We start from the raw sequence: 16,754 nt of genomic DNA, 5'->3' as shown, positions 1-16,754 counted from the left end.
AAAATGGTCTCCTGAAAATAACATATCAATCATATTAGTTTAATATGAACATCTTTATTGAGGTCTATGTGTTTTTGTTCTAAATTAAATTTCTAAATCAATTTCTAAATCAAACCTCTTATGATTATACAGTGGAAGTGACAAATAGATTCCAGGGATTAGATCTGATAGACAGAGTGCCTGAAGAACTATGGGAGGAGGTTCATAACATTGTATAGAAGGCAGTGATCAAGACCATCCCCAAGGAAAAAAAAATGAAAAAGGCAAAATGAAATGATTGTCTGAGGAGGCCTTACAAATAGCTGAGAAAAGAAGAGAAGCTAAGGGCAAAGGAGAAAAGGAAAGATACACCCAACTGAATGAAAAGTTCTAAAGAATAACAAGGAGAGATAAGAAAGCCTCCCTCAGTGACCAATGCAAAGAAATAGAGGAAAACAATAGAATGGGAAAGGCTAGAGATCTCTTCAAGAAAATTAAAGATTCCAAGGGAATATTTCATGGAAAGATGGGCACAATAAAGGACAGAAATGATATGGACCTAACAGAAACAGAATATATTAAGAAGAGGTGGCAAGAATACACAGAAGAACTATACAAAAAACATCTTCATGACCCAAATAACCATGATGGTGTGATCACTCACCTAGAGCCAGACATTCTGGAATCAGAAATCAAGTGGGCCTTAGGAAGCATCACTACAAACAAAGCTAGTGGAGGTGATGGAAGTCCAGTTGAGCTCTTTCAACTCCTGAAAAATAATGCTGTGAAAGTGCTGCAAGCAATATGCCAGCAAATTTGGAAAATTCAGCAGTGGCTACAGGACTGGAAAAGGTCAGTTTTCATTCCAATTCCAAAGAAAGGCAGTACCAAAGAATGTTCAAAGTACCACACAATCGCACACATCTCACACACTACAAAGTAATGCTCAAAATTCTCCAAGCCATGCTTCAACAGAACATGTAGTGAGAATTTCCAGATGTTCAAGCTGGATTTAGAAAAAGCAGAGGAACCAGAGATCAAATTGCCAACATCTGTTGGATCATCGAAAAAGCAAGAGAGTTCCAGAAAAACATCTACTTCTGCTTCATTGACTACTCCAAAGCCTTTCACTGTGTGGATCACAACAAACTGTGGAAAATTCTTAAAGAGATGGGAATACCAGACCACCTGACCTGGCTTCTGAGTAATCTGTATGCAGGTCAAGAAGCAACAATTAGAACTGAACACAGGAAACACATGTATACCTGTGGCAGATTCATTTTGATTGTAAAGTTAAATAAAATAAAATAAAAAAAAGAACTGAACACAGAACAACAGACTGGTTCCAAATTGAGAAAGGAATACATGATGGCTGTATATTGTCACCCTGCTTATTTAACGTATATGAAGAGTACATCATGTGAGATGCTGGGCTGAATGAAGCACAAGCTGGAATCAAGATTGCCAGGAGAAATATCAATAACCTCAGATATGCAGATAGCACCACTCTTATGGCAGAAAGCAAAGAAGAACTAAAGAGCCTTTTGATGAAAGTGAAAGGGGAGAGTGAAAAAGTTGGCTTAAAACTCAACATTCAGAAAACTAAAATCATGGCATCTGGCCCCATCACTTCATGGCAAATAGATGGGAAAACAATAGAAACAGTGACAGACTTTATTTTCTTGGGCTCCAAAACCTCTGCAGATGTTGACTGCAGCCATGAAATTAAAAGATGCTTGCTCCTTGGAAGAAAAGCTATGACCAACCTAGACAGCATATTAAAAAGCAGAGACATTACTTTGCCAACAATGGTCCATCTAGTCAAAGCTATGGTTTTTCCAGTAGTTATGTATGGATTTGAGAGTTGGACAATAAAGAAAGCTGAGTGCCAAAGAACTGATGCTTTTGAATTGTGGTGTTGGAGAAGACTCTTGAGAGTCCCCTGGACTTCAAGGAGATACAACCAGTCAATCCTAATGGAAATCAGTCCTGAGTATTCATATTCATTGGCAGAACTGATGCTGAAGCTGAAACTGCAATACTTTGGCCACCTGATGTAAAGAACTGACTCATTTGAAAAGACCCTGATGCTGGGAAAGATTGAAGGTAGGAGGAGAAGGGAACGACAGAGGATGAGATGGTTGGATGGCATCACCGACTCAGTGGACATGAGTTGAGTAGGCTCTGGGAGTTGGTGATGGACAGGGAGGCCTGGCGTGCTGCAGTCCATGGGGTCACAGAGAATCAGACATGACTGAGAGACTGAACCAAACTGATGTGTTTTCTGTTAAAGTTACACCTGGATATGTAACTTATGTGTGTGCTTTTATATTCTCTCTCCTTGTATATTTTGGGTCAGGTGACTTCCTGATGACGTAGCCTCTTTAGCAGATCAGCACCCCCTGCCAAATGAACATGGAGGAACAAACAGGTCCCTAGAGGCAATGTATTTCACTGCTTCACAAGGGTGAGGGTCTCTTCTTGGACTCTGCTCACATGTACCTCATTCCTTTTTTTAAATATATATTTTATTTTAGAGTATAGTTAATTAACAATGTTGTGTTAGCTCCAGTTGTACAGCAAAGTGATTCAGTTAAATACATACATACCTATTCTTTTTCAAATCCTTTTCCTATTAAGTTTATTATAGAATATTGAGCAGTTCCCTGTGACATACAGTAGATCCTCCTTGGTTATCTATTTCAGATACAGCAGTGTGTACATGTCAAGCCCATACTCCCAATCTATTCCTCCCCCCACACCTTCCATGTACCTCATTTTTGTTCCTCGTTTTGACCCATCTCTGGGCCCTACCACCTCACAGGGACTTGATTTCGTTCCTTGCAGGTCTGACCTGACCCCTGACCTGATTAATTCTGCACTTTTTGCAGTGATGACCCTTTTTCTGCTCCTGTAGGTTTATTTCACTGACATTTTGCTTCTCCTTGGAACAGCCTGGTGAAACAACAATTACATTCCTGACCCTCATCAACTAACTCCTCCTAAGCCAGTTAAGGTTTGTGTTTCTCAATTGAAGAAAAACAAGGTCAGGTCACAACAGATATGCTGACAAAGGATATTTTTAATACTTGAACAAGAAAGAGAAAACATCCCTTATAATAACTACATGTGTGCATGCTAAGTTGCTTCAGTCGTGTCCAACTCTTTGTGACCCTATGGACTGTAGCCTGCTAGGCTCCTCTGTCCCTGGAATTCTCCAGGCAAGAATACTGGAATGGGCTGTCATGCCCTCCTCAGGGGATCTTCCCCACCTGGGGATCCAACCAGCATTTCTTACCTCGTCTACATTGGCAGGCAGGTTCTTTACCACTAGCGCCACCTGGGAAGCTCCTAGTACTATTCCCAATGGAAATAGAAACTCTTTAGTAATACAATTGACTAATAAATAAGCTTTTAGACTGAGCGACTGAACTGAACTGAACTGAACTAGGTTATTTTTAGGTCTTATTTCCAGGAATCTTAGTCTATGGGCAAATTTCGCCAAAGCTCACAGACATTAAAGCTTGTGGAAACAGACATGATGGCAATGCCTTATACCATTGAGAAAAAAAAGTCAGCAACTCCTGACATCTAAGAACTTGTCTGATGGTGGTCACTAGTCTACGTTTTTCTCATGTTAGAGATAAACAATCTCACAGAATACCGGCCTCAGACACGTTTACTCTGAGATCACAATAAAAGGAGACAAAAACAATATCTACTTTGGTGTCTCTGTTGTTGTTCAGTCGCTCATTCATGTCCAACTATTTGCAACCCCATGGAATGTAGTCCATCATGCTCCTCTGTCTATGGGATTCTCCAGACAAGAACACTACAGTGGGTTGCCATTTCCTAGTCCTCAATCTAGTGAATATACAACACTGTAGTCAAAACAATTCTCTGTATTAGATATTTAAATCTTACTCTAAAAATTTGCAGCTTGTGTCATATTAGAATGTAAATTCATTTTCCTCACATACATACTAAAACAAACAAGTCAATCGGTCATCCTACATGTCAAAATATTTGCTTAGTTAAGTAAATTAAATAGTTCACTTTAGATATTGCAGCACAAATTTAAAAGCATACTGTTTTTGATGGCAAAGAATAGCATGAGTTTCCATTTCCAGTCAGGAAAAGACAGTTCCATAAACCTGGTAAACATCAATGCTTGTCAATTCAGTGACTGACTCACAGATTGAATAAAATTTAAAAAAAACCAAAGAGCTACTTTACCAGAAGTTGAGAACTTTGTGGAAGGAAAGAGATAGGAGCAGAGGGAGGGAAAGAGACAGACAAAGTTGTAGAAGAAAGAATACAGCAGCATCTACCTTCAAACGGTACATGAACCCAGTTAGAAATTCTCCCAGGTTTGTCTCCTGAAAACTTGTGTTCACATTTCATAACTATCTTCACAGACATTCTTTAATCTCATTTATTTTTGTCATTCATCCAAACAATCCTTTTGTCACACTGATACACCTTACGGACTTAAAGTTTTCTCTTTAAAAATGTCTTAAAATTTCAACTAGTTTTCCAAGTCCATTTAAGCTCCATTGCATTGAGCAAATGAATATTTGATAACCGTCTCTAATAAACTCTCCTTTTATTAGAGAGCAACATGGTTTTTCTAAATGAAAGCTATGCACCTAGCAATATTGTCTCTAAAGATTCAAATTGGATTATTTGAAACGACCTTGTTTTAGACATTTTCCAGACACTTTGTTTCTGTGTATTTAGATTCCTTGTCACTCTTTTTCTTTTGGTGTCATTCTTTAGCTCTCAAATTCAAGATTGAGAAGCCTTCTTGGTTCAGGTGAGGACGGCCAGGTAATTGTGTGGGACCAAGTCACAAGGAGGGGGTGGGTAACGCTTTCCAGCCTTCATCTGTTCATGGCAGCCTTTTCACAAAGTCGTTGCCAGTTGACAAGGCAGTGGCAGTGTTCTGCCATTTTTTTTATTACTTACATTTCTCAAGTGTTCTGAGAGCATAAAAGAAGACTCAATTGATGGATTTGGATAAATTTTGACATTGATTATAAGTTGTGTCCCTGAGACTTTATTTTACAAGTCTCTTGAAAAGTTGAATGCTAATCTTTTCAGCTAACTTGCTTTATGGTACATTGTTATCAATCAATCACGCTTGTAATTGACTTTTACTTTTTGAACAATTCTAATAACTCATATGACTTTAAGGATGATTGGGTCCACTTTTGTTCTAGCTTCTTCACTGAATATCAGATAAACCAGAAAGGCTGTAAGTCACAGTTTTAAGAAGCTTAAAGTAAAATCTTCGCTGAACATTAAAATTCACAACATGGATAAAACTTTAAATCATAAAAAGCACTAAAAATTATCTTAAATATCCACTATATTAATAAGTTAAAAAAATTTTAAATCCATGCTTTTAATCATAAGGAATCTTCTTTCCAATGCAGGATATGTAAGAGACCCAGGGTTTGACCCCTGGGTCAGGCAGATCCCCTGGAGAAGGGATTGGTAACCTACTCCAATATTTTTGCCTGGAGAATCCCATGGCCAGAGGATCCAGGTGGGCTACAGTCCGTAGGATCACAAAGAATTGGACATGACTGAAGCAATTTAGCATATATACATTCCTTTAGTGAGTATATACACATACACAAATATATCTTCTCTAATACATCAAGAACCACATCTAATAACCTCAAAACCAATATTCATCAACAAATGCTTTGAAGGCCATTTGAAGATTAAACAGTTCTATGTGTTTTTCTTGTTAAAATCAGAAACTTATTTTGTAACAACTTCTACCACTTCTGTTACTTGCAGAATATTAATAGTTTTTCCAAGAGTCTTTTATGAGCAAGGAGAAGCAAGTCATTTTCTCATTATTTCAAACAAGTCACATTTATAATTATAAAACAGGATACATACAGTTAGATTTATAAAAATATGATAGTTTGGGTATCTTTTATATCATTAACTATGAGTAAGTAATAAATTTGGAGAAGGAAATGGCAACCCATTCCAGTATTATTGCCTGGAGAATCCCATGGACAGAGGAGCCTGGTGGGCTACAGTCCATGGGGTCGCAAGGAGTCGGACACGACTGAGTGACTGAACAATAGCAAGAAGCAGTAAATTTGTAGGGATGCCGAGTCCAGATAAATTAAGAAGAGGGAATCTGATCATCTGAATTTTAATTTCTAAAGGATGTTAAAAGCAATATAAATATTTATATTTGGAAAATTTTTTATACCAGTTGGTAAAATGAGTTAGCTGCATACTTTATTTCATTTTTCCCCCTAAATCTATTTAGTAAAAGTGTACGCAAAAGCAGTTCATGTGTAAATTTCTTGACTCATCCTAATATATCCCAGTCCAAAATAAGTTTATATATATTCCTTTATACATATTTATATAACCATAAGTACCATAAGTTCATTTTACTTGAACAACAGAAAATCCAGGGTTCATAAACCAAGGAAATGAGGCAAAGTACAGTTCTACTTTCTTTTGTTAAGCTTTTTATCATTTTATTTATTTTTATTTTACTTTTTGGCCACACCACACAGCATACAGGATCTTAGTTCTCTTGCTAGGATTGACCCCAAGTCCCTATCTGTGGAAGCACCATGTCTTAACCACTGGACCACCAGGAAATTCCCAGATTCACTGTAAACTTCATCCATGGATGCAGATACACTTTAGCATATGGCAGCGTTATGGCAAGTTCAAGGTAAGCATATAAAATTATTTCCCTTGCCCTTTGCCAAAATGTACTTGCTGTAAATGTGATTGAGGAGTTTGAGGATAACAACAATCGGATGGAGTATGAAATAGAAAATAGAATTGTTAAGTGGAAATGTTTTTATCACTCTCTTCAGGAGAAATGATCTTGGTAACTGATGTGCTTTGTTAACTGCAGCCACCAGGCATTTAGGGTTCCATCTTATCTCAACTGTCTTGCTGTTGCTGCTTAGTCGCTCAGTCTATCTGACTCGTTGCGACCCTATTGACTATAGCCCACCAGGCTCCTCTGTCCGTGGGATTCTCCAGGCAAGAATGTTGGAGTGGGTTGCCATGCCCTCCTGCAGGGGATCTTTCCAACTCAAGGATCAAACCTGGGTCTCCTGCACTGCAGGCAGATTCTTTAGCAGTGAGCCAGCAGGGAAGCCCCTCAACTGTCCCACTGAGGACTAAATACAATGCTGTGTTTTAGGACACCTTCAGTAGAATCTTAGAGCTAAAATAAATTGCTTCACTTCTTGAGATATTTCAAAGCAAAAGTCTACTTCAAAATAATTGATTTATAATATTCTCTTAAAGATTCTCAGGAGTATCACATTTGCCTCCATGGAACTAAAATTCTAATGTTTACCCAAAATGTATGTCAGAAACTTATGCTTTCCCTACTCTTGTTGAATTCTTTGATTATTTTGAGTAGCGGTTGGAGTAAAGAGATGATTGATTATCATATACAAGTATAGTTATTGGTTGGGCTTCCCAGCTTATTGGATGGGCTGGTAAAGAACAGCCAATGCAGGAGTCGTAAGAGATGTGGGTTCAATCCCTGAGTCAGGAAGATCCTCTGGAGGAGGGCATGGCAATCCACTCCAGTACTCTTGCATGGAGACTACCCATTGACAGAGGAGCCTGGCAGGCTACAGTCCATAGGGATGCAAAGAGCTGAACAGAATTGAAGCGACTTAGCAGGCAGCATGCACAGTTAATGGTTACAGCATTTCAGTCCCCTTGTCTTGTTTGAGTCTTCCTGATTAAAAAAAAAAAAAAGATACAGATTTTGAAAGGAAAGCTTTTCTTCTTTCAAATGGAATATATTTGTTATTAATGCACATTCAGTATAAATCATTAATTAACAAATTGAACAAATTTTATTGAGCTCCTATCTTCCAAGGACTGTGTTAGTTACATACTTTCCTTATATCAGGTTTAGAATCTGGAAAAAGAGACATAAAGTCCATCAGCAGTAACCAAAGTAATGAAATAAACACATATAATGTGTTAAGGAAAGTATTTTAAAAAAACAGAATCAAACAACAACAATTTTAAGCCTAATTTTATAGCTGTACTTGTTGAGGATGGAGACACTTATTTATGATGTAGAAAAGTAAATTCAGAGTGAAGAGCATCGAGTATGGCAAGATCTTTTGGGCAATAATCAAACCAGACATATTTTACGCCCTCAAGTCAGGCTGCACACTGAAACCTCCACCACCACAATGCCAGAAGGTGTTTGCAGGTGTGTTGTTTGCAGAAGGTATCACAGTGTCATACTTCCAAAGTTTTAATACTTTCGTAAAATGGAACAAAAGGGTCAAAAGGCAATTGGGATATTTAAAGAGTGAACTTAACACAATTGCAAATATAGAACATTCTTTACAATTAGTATATTAGTCAGTGCTACATAATGAAACAGACTATTCCAGGATAAACTGGCCTGGACGTGGAGTTAAATTACTGCACAAAGTGGACTGAACATGGTAAAAGTGGAATAGAAAATATGTGATGCTGAGAGTTCAGATATTTTTGGCAAAGGGTTTGATAAATATCTTAGAGGACAAGAATCATGGATGCAAACTATTCTGTAGTATTATGAATTATAGGGTATCAATAACTGACATATGTAAAATAAATGTGGCAAAAGTGGTTATCATTGCCTAGTATTTGTGTTTCCTTCTACACCAGAAGAGATTCTTGCTGTCCAGAATAAACTTTTTCTTGCCATTAGATGTGATCATGTGATTCTGATTCTGGCCAATGAGATTTAAGAAGACATGTCACGTGGCAGCTATTGGAAAATGTCCTTAAGATACCATTGGTGTCCTGCTTTTGCCCGCTTTTCAGAGTTCCCATCATCTGTTCCTTGGCTTATGGATACTACGTTCTTAGAAAGTAGAGTCAAGGCCACACATGATGATGGCAGGGAGGTGAGCTGAGAGAAGCCTGAGTTCTGGAGACTTCATGGAGCACAGCTACCAAATCAGCTCTGGATTTTGCTTGTATGAAAAGTAAACTGTTATTGTTTATTCACTAAATTCTGTCCAACTCTTTTGTGAGCCCATGGACTGTATAGCCCTCCAGGCTCCTCTGTCCATGAGATTTCCCAGGCAAGAATACTGGAGTGGGTTGCCATTTCTTTCCCAGGGGATCTTCCCAACCCAGGGATCAAACCTGCATCTCCTGCATTGGCAGGCAGATTCTTTACCATTAGCCACCATGGAAGCTGCTGCTGCTGCTGCTAAGTCGCTTCAGTCATGTCCAACTCTGTGCGACCCCAGAGACAGCAGCCTACCAGGCTCCCCCGTTGCTGGGATTCTCCAGACAAGATCACTGGAGTGGGTTGCCATTTCCTTCTCCAATGCATGAAAGTGAAAAGTGAAGTGAAGTCGCTCGGTCGTGTCCGACCATGGAAGCTAGAGAAATAAATTATCTTCATTTTATCTAAGATTCTGTTTTGTGGGATTTCTTTTACTTTCAGCCAAACCTAATCCTAATTAATAAAATGTGTGCATATTTAACCGATATATATTTGTTTATATATGTAGATGATTCTATAGTGAATTATTTTCCAACATGTATCTTTGTTGACATTTTCAAATGTTATACTTAATGCTACTAATTATAGTTTATAAACATATTTCCACTAGATAAATTCAACCAATATTTGTGGTTAATATTCATTTTGAGAAAATAGACTGTCAGCAGTACTACGTATGACTAAAATGAAAGGATCCCTTGCTCTGAATCCTGTGCTCTAGGGAACCTCACAGATAGACACACACAAACACACACACAATTAAAGAACACACGTACACTTGTGGTATGCAGTCTTCTGCACTTAATGCGGCACCTTGTACCTGAGATTCTAAATGCTCACTCTTCTGATTAACACTGTTCAGACTTTAAGAAAACATTTCTCTGTACTCTTGCCCTCTGTACTCAAAATAAAATGTGATGCTTCTCAAATATCATGAATGTTTGTGAAAGTTAAAGTTGGTTGCATAGTTGTGTCCAACTCTTTGCAGTCCCATGGACTGTAGCTTGCCTGGCTCCTCTGTCCATGGAATTCTCCAGGCAAGAGTACTGGAGTGGGTTGCCATTTCCTTCTCCAGGAGATCTTCCCGGCCCCAGAAATCAGCCTTGGGTCTCCTGCATAGCAGGCAGATTCTTCACCAACTGAGTCACTAGGGAAGCTCAACATTAATATTTGTAAGTTGTACTATTTCAGAATGCTAGGAGGATTTAACAGCAGAGTGTCTAGGTCAGAGGGAAAGAACATAACTCAGCAGAAATTCAGCAGTTTCTTGCATTATAATGTTTCATGCCCCAGCTATGGGAAAACTAATTTTCTTGTTTCTCTTTCTGTTACAAAGTGTCATTATGCAGGTCCTGGCAAATGAGCATGGTATTTGCAACACTGGAAATGGCACCTGGGGAATATTCTTCAAGAATTACGATTCTCTTAGATTTGTGTAAATATAGTTCTAGACAGCACATGTATCTTGACAATGATTTTTGTCTTACAGCTCAATGGACATTGAACACTTCAATTGGAAATATTTTTATTTTACTAAAATATTGAACAAAAATTTTAATTAAAATTTATATTCATTTAAATAATTTTATTTTAAAGTTTAATGTTTATTCATTAAGAATGAATTTTTTCCACTTAACAGAAATAAATAATTTTGTATATTAAGAAATACAGGGACTTCTCTGGTGGTCCAGTGGTTAAGAATCCACTTTATAATGTAGGGAAGGTTAATTCAATCCCTGGTCAAGGAACTAAGATCAGACATGCTGTGGAGCAGCTAAGCCCAAGCCCTGAATCTACTGAGCCCGCCTGCCACAGCTAAAGAGTCCTTATGCCACAGTGATAGATCTCACATGACGCAAATGCAGATCCCATGTGTTGCAGTGAAGACGTGAAACAATCCAATAAATAAATGATAAATAAATATATATTTTCAAAAGGAGAAATACAACTTTTTGAAAGAATATGTGAAACAGTTGGAATTTGGGGATTTTTACATGTACTTTAATATACATGATTAATAAAAATAAAGTTTTGCATTTTGAATGAAATTTCGTTTCTTACTCACATTTTCAGTAGAACTAAAGACATGATTTTGATTATAATACAAGAATAGGAGTGTGCTTTCCTGCTGCAGGATCTTCACATGATCAAAGGTCAGGACTTTCTCATTTTCTGTGTTTTCTCACTTATCTCAAGTTCTCCTCTTATGCTGTGTCTCACTATTAACATCTAATAAATAATTCATTCCTAACTGTTCTTCTGCAACTGCATTCTTTCTTGTTCATATCATGATAAGTAAATGTGAAATGATAAAATCAGAAAGATTGTAAGGCGAAAAATGAGAAGCAAAATAATCATTAAAAAGAATGAGAAAAGAATGAGGATAAAAGGGAATAGCGAGGCAAGAAAGTTAAAATACAGCTCCCCCAGATCATGCTAATGAACAAAATAGAGAGTAAAGAAAAAAGCTAATAGCATCTGGAATGGAACCATGCAGACTGAAAGCCTGGCAGGCAAGGCTCATGCAGAGTCTGAACTGCCCTCGAGATACTGTTGAATCACATAACTCTCTGGGCTTCTATTCCCAACAAAATGTAAGGTTCAACTGGGTTTCAAAAGTCACTTTTTTCTCAAACACTTCATGTTTATGAGAACAATACAATATAGATGAGAATGATCATAGGATGTGAATTATTGGTTTACATTTACTAATTATAATTTCAGAAAACTGAGGATCTACTCAAGAATGTATGAAAAGATAGAACATATCCACTGTAATGTGACTTACTAAGCTTGTTTTAAGACACACAGACAGTCTATACTTTTTATTTGTTAAGATCAGGATTTTGTATCTAGTTATTTCCCATTACTGAATCCCAACAATCCCTTTCATGTTTACAGCTAAAGACACATAGTTATAAATAGGAACAGCTTATAGCGATAAGCATGAACAGTGTCAGACCCTCTGAACTTGAGGGTAAATTTAAAATTACTGGTTCAGTGATAATTATATTTCACTGCCTTTTCCTTCATGTGGTGCAGTGGTAAAGAATCCACCTGCCAATGCAGGAGACACAAGAGAACCTGGGTTCAATCTCTAGTTTGGGAAGACCCCGTGAAGTAGGAAATGTATTCCTACTCCACTCCAGTATTCTTACTTGGAAAATTCCATTGACAGAGGAGCCTGGGGATTTCCAGTACACGGGGTCACAGAGAGTCAGACACCACTGACAACTGAACATGCCTGCAAGGCAAAGTGGCCTTTTCTTTTTCCTATTACTGAAATACCAAACCCTCAATTCATTGTGCGAATATCACATGTACTCACAGTCAGATCCTTTGGTATTGTCTAGCTCTGGTCTCCTTGGAGACATGTCTCCCATTAAGGACCCTACAGCTGGCTCTCCAAACTGGATTAGTGTCCTCCATTGTATATCTAGCCCTTGTACTTCTCTCAAGCATTTATTGAAATGAGAGTTAAGTGAGCATTTGTGTAATTGTTTGCTTGATCCTCATCTTCTTCACTTGATCCTGTCTCTTGGAGAGCAAGGGCCAGGGACCTTGTTTCTCTAGTGCTGTATCCAAGCACCTAGCACAGGACCAAAGTCCATGAATGCCTTGCTACATTTCCAGGGCCTGGAGAAGCATACTGATTCCATCAGCTCCACTGCATCTCATGTACTTGTCCAGGTAGCGCTGTGCTTGTTGGTGTTTCCTTTCCACCTGGCCCTTTGCCATCACTCTAGAAAGCTCTGTTGTGATACCCAGAGGCCTTCAGCTACCAAATGGATGCCTTGTTCTTGGAGCCCCCTAGACTCTCAAGCAATTAATTTTTCATTCCTCAGAAAAATGGGAAGCTTACCTTTCAACTCCTTTTAAAATTACATTTTGCACCCTGATCGTCTTTTTAGTAAAAAATAACTCTTTCTACTCTTACTTGCAACATGGTTTTACCCAGGACTCAGACCAGAATTCTTTGGTAAAGAAAGAGAGTATATTTACTTGTATATGTGTTTATGTACACATGTGAGCATTCTCCAGGTAAGGGTAATGCTGGAAGAAGAAAAAACCTAAGCGACAGACAGAGGGCTCTTTGTTTAAAATTGCTCCTGTATTTGGATTATGAAGTCTTTATTTGGAGCTAGGCATATATTTCTAACTCCTGTCTCAACACTCTTCTATGGCCCTTCCATAAATGGTTCCAGAAACCCCCAAACGCCTGAATGTGTCATGTACACGTTTGATCTTCAGACTTCGATCACAGTGTCTGTCTGTCAAGGTCAGAGGTACTGCTGCCCACTTCTTTGTAGCCTGTTAGCTTCATGCTATGACTTCATCATGGACACACATTTGTTGACTAGCCTTAAAGAAGAAGACATGTTCAGAAGACTGAGATGAGAACACATTTTAGAAACATTCCACACTGTATAAAAGAGGGAAATTTGATGAAAACTCAAATGTAAAATCTGCATATTGTAATTAAAGGGTGGTAGTACTCTTGCCTGGAAAATCCCATGGACTGAGGAGCCTGGTGGGCTGCAGTCCATGGGGTCGCTAAGAGTCGGACACGACTGAGCGAATTCACTTTCACTTTTCACTTTCAGGCATTGGAGGAGGAAATGGCAACCCACTCCAGAATTCTTGCCTGGAGAATCCCAGGGATGGGGGAGCCTGGTGGGCTGCCATCTATGGGGTCACACAGAGTTGGACACAACTGAAGCAACTTAGCAGCAGCAGCAGCAAACTCCAGATTGTGATCCATGGGCAAGGTTCTACACAAATTTGTTCAACACAAACTCATTCCACACCTCTGGTGCCGAGGCCCTTCATAGCAACTCTAAAAACAAAAGTTTATGTTAATTTTTTGAGACTTTTGGTTGAAGTAAGCCCAGTTTCTTATTAAGCATTTAAAAAGTTAGCAGCATAAACTATTAAGCTGGCATAATGTTATAGGATAAGTGGATTGTCATTTTGGAACCTTGAAGAGCCCTCTGAGGAGGCAACAAAGACTGGAAAGGCTGAGGAATATTTAGGGGGCAGACACCACTGTTTGGTTGTCGCTGGGCATGGGTTCTCGAAGTTGAGGGAGAGAGCAGAACCAGCAAAGAGCATCCAAAATCTTTAGAGAAGGGACAGAGAAGAAATGAGTGACTGGCAAGGGAAAGCCTCTTTCTGGGAACAACAGAAACTTTAAAGATATTTTATTAAGTTCTGCTGTGGGAGATAAAGAGACATTCCTCATGTCCTTATAGAACCTTGAGGAAAATAGCTGCCTCTTATAAATGCATATCAAATTGAATTTGATTTTAGATCTGTTTTGAGGTATAAAGCCACCTTTCAGATGGGAGTAGAGAGAAGAGAAGATGCCTACTAGGGCCAGTCGTATCTGGGTTACGTAAGTCTCCCAGAGTTTAGCTTATCTCCATTTCAGCCATGGTAGAAGCTTTAAGTCTGACGACTGTGCACAGCTTGCCTGGCTAGACTTGCAGCAATAGGGACTAACTAGAGGTGCCATTGCAAAAATAACTTTAGTGTTTATTATAGTTAATCATTTTGGTTTCCTGATTTCTTTCAGCCTTTTCAAGGCACAGGTTTTCTAAAATCTATTCTTTCAGCAAACCCATAATAATTTCATGTATTCTGGCCCTAATGTTTAGAATGTCAAACTACTTACCTTTAAAGAAAAAAAGATAATATGTCTGTCCCAAGTTGAATTATGGAAGAGTCATTTCTTGTTTTGTCTTCAGTTCAGTTCAGTTCAGTGGCTCGGTCCTGTCTGACTCTTTGCAGCCCCATGGACTGCAGCATGCCAGTCTTCCCCATCCATCACCAACACCAGGGGCCTATGCAAACTCATGTCCATTGAGTTGGTGACGCCATCCAACCATCTCATCCTCTGTTGTCTGCTTCTCCTCCTGCCTTCAATATTTCCCAGAATCAGGGTCTTTTCCAATGAGTCAGTTCTTCTCATCAGGTGACCAAAGTTTTGGAGTTTCAGCTTCAGCATCAGTCCTTCCAATGAATATTCAAGACTGATTTCCTTTAAGATGGACTGGTTGGATCTCCTTGCTGTCCAAGGGATGCTCAAGAGTCATCTTCAACACCACAGTTCAAAAGCATTAATTCTTCAGCGCTCAGCTTTCCTTATGGTCCAACTCTCACATCTATACATGACCACTGGAAAAACCATAGCCTTGACTAGATGGATCTTTGTTGCAAAATAATATCTCTGCTTTTTTACGTGCTGTCTAGGTTGCTTATAGCTTTTCTTCCAAGGAGTAAATGTCTTTTAATTTCATGGCTGCAATAACCATCTGCATGGATTTTGGGCCCCCAAAAAATAAAGTCTGTCACTGTGTCCATTGTTTCCCCCATCTATTTGCCATGAAGTGATGGGACCAAAGGCCATGATCTTAGTTTTCTGAATGTTGAGTTTTTAGCCAACTTTTTCACTCTCCTCTTTCACTTTCATAAAAGAGACTCTTTAGTTCTTTGCTTTCTGCCATAAAGGTGGTGTCATCTGTGTATCTGAGGTTATTGATATTTCTCCCTCAATTTTGATTCCAGCTTGTGCTTCATCCAGCCCAGTGTTTCTCATGATGTACTCTGCATATAAGTTAAATAAGCAGGGTGACAATATACTGCCTTGACTTACTCCTTTTCCTATGAAACCAATAGGAACCAGTCTGTTGTTCCATGTCAAGTTCTAACAGTTGCTTTCTGACCTGCATACAGATTTCTCAGGAGGCAGGTAAGGTGGTCTGGTATTCCCATCTCTTGAAAAATTGTCCACAGTTTGTTGTGATCCACACAGTCAAAGGCTTTGGCATAGTCAATAAAGTAGAAGTAGATGTTTTTCTCAAACTCTCTTGCTTTTTCGATTATCCAACGGATGTTGGCTATTTGATCTCTGGTTCCTCTACTGTTTCTAAAACCAGCTTGAACATCTGGAAGTTCATGGTTCATGTATTGTTGAAGCCTGGCTTGGAGAATTTTGAGCATTGTTTTGCTAGCGTGTGAGATGAGTGCAATTGTGCAATAGTTTGAGCATTCTTTGGCATTGCCTTTCTTTGGGATTGAAATGAAAACTGACCTTTTTCAGTCCTTTGGCTACTGCTGAGTTTTCCAAATTTGCTGGCATATTGAGTGCAGCACTTTCACAGCATCATCTTTTAGGATTTGAAGTAGCTCAGCTGGGATTCCATCACCTCCACTAGCTTTGTTTTGTGATGCTTCCTAAGGGCCACTTGACTTCACATTCCAGGATGTCTGGCTCATGATCACACCATCATGATTATCTGGGTCATGAAGATCTCTTTTGTATAGTTTTCTGTTTTGTCTTACTTAAGATAAACAATTTTTTATTTCTATTCTTCTAGATAATCAGACATTTCATGGCTCTCCAAACATGAGGATAAGAAATTTTCTAGTCATTTTACACACTCTCCACCCTCAAGTCATCTTTTCGGATGCATTTTATTTGCTTCAGTAATGGAAATCAAATAGTTGAGCCTTAACTAACATGATTTCATAAAAAAGCATTATTTTATGATTTGACATTTTTTGAAGGTTTTACAAATATTTTCTTTAAAGCTCTGAACCAGTCATGTTCATCATTATTTCAGAACAACGAGTGTGACACAGCAACTGAAATTTTACATACATGCGAAAATGTCCATCTCATCTTAATTTCACTGTGTACATTTTTCAAGAAACAGAGCATAATATGGAG

This window comes from Bubalus bubalis, chromosome 10 (genome assembly GCF_019923935.1).
Source record: "Bubalus bubalis isolate 160015118507 breed Murrah chromosome 10, NDDB_SH_1, whole genome shotgun sequence".
Taxonomy (NCBI): domain Eukaryota; kingdom Metazoa; phylum Chordata; class Mammalia; order Artiodactyla; family Bovidae; genus Bubalus; species Bubalus bubalis.
The sequence above is the reverse complement of the archived record's forward strand: the minus strand, read 5'-3'. Positions refer to the sequence as shown.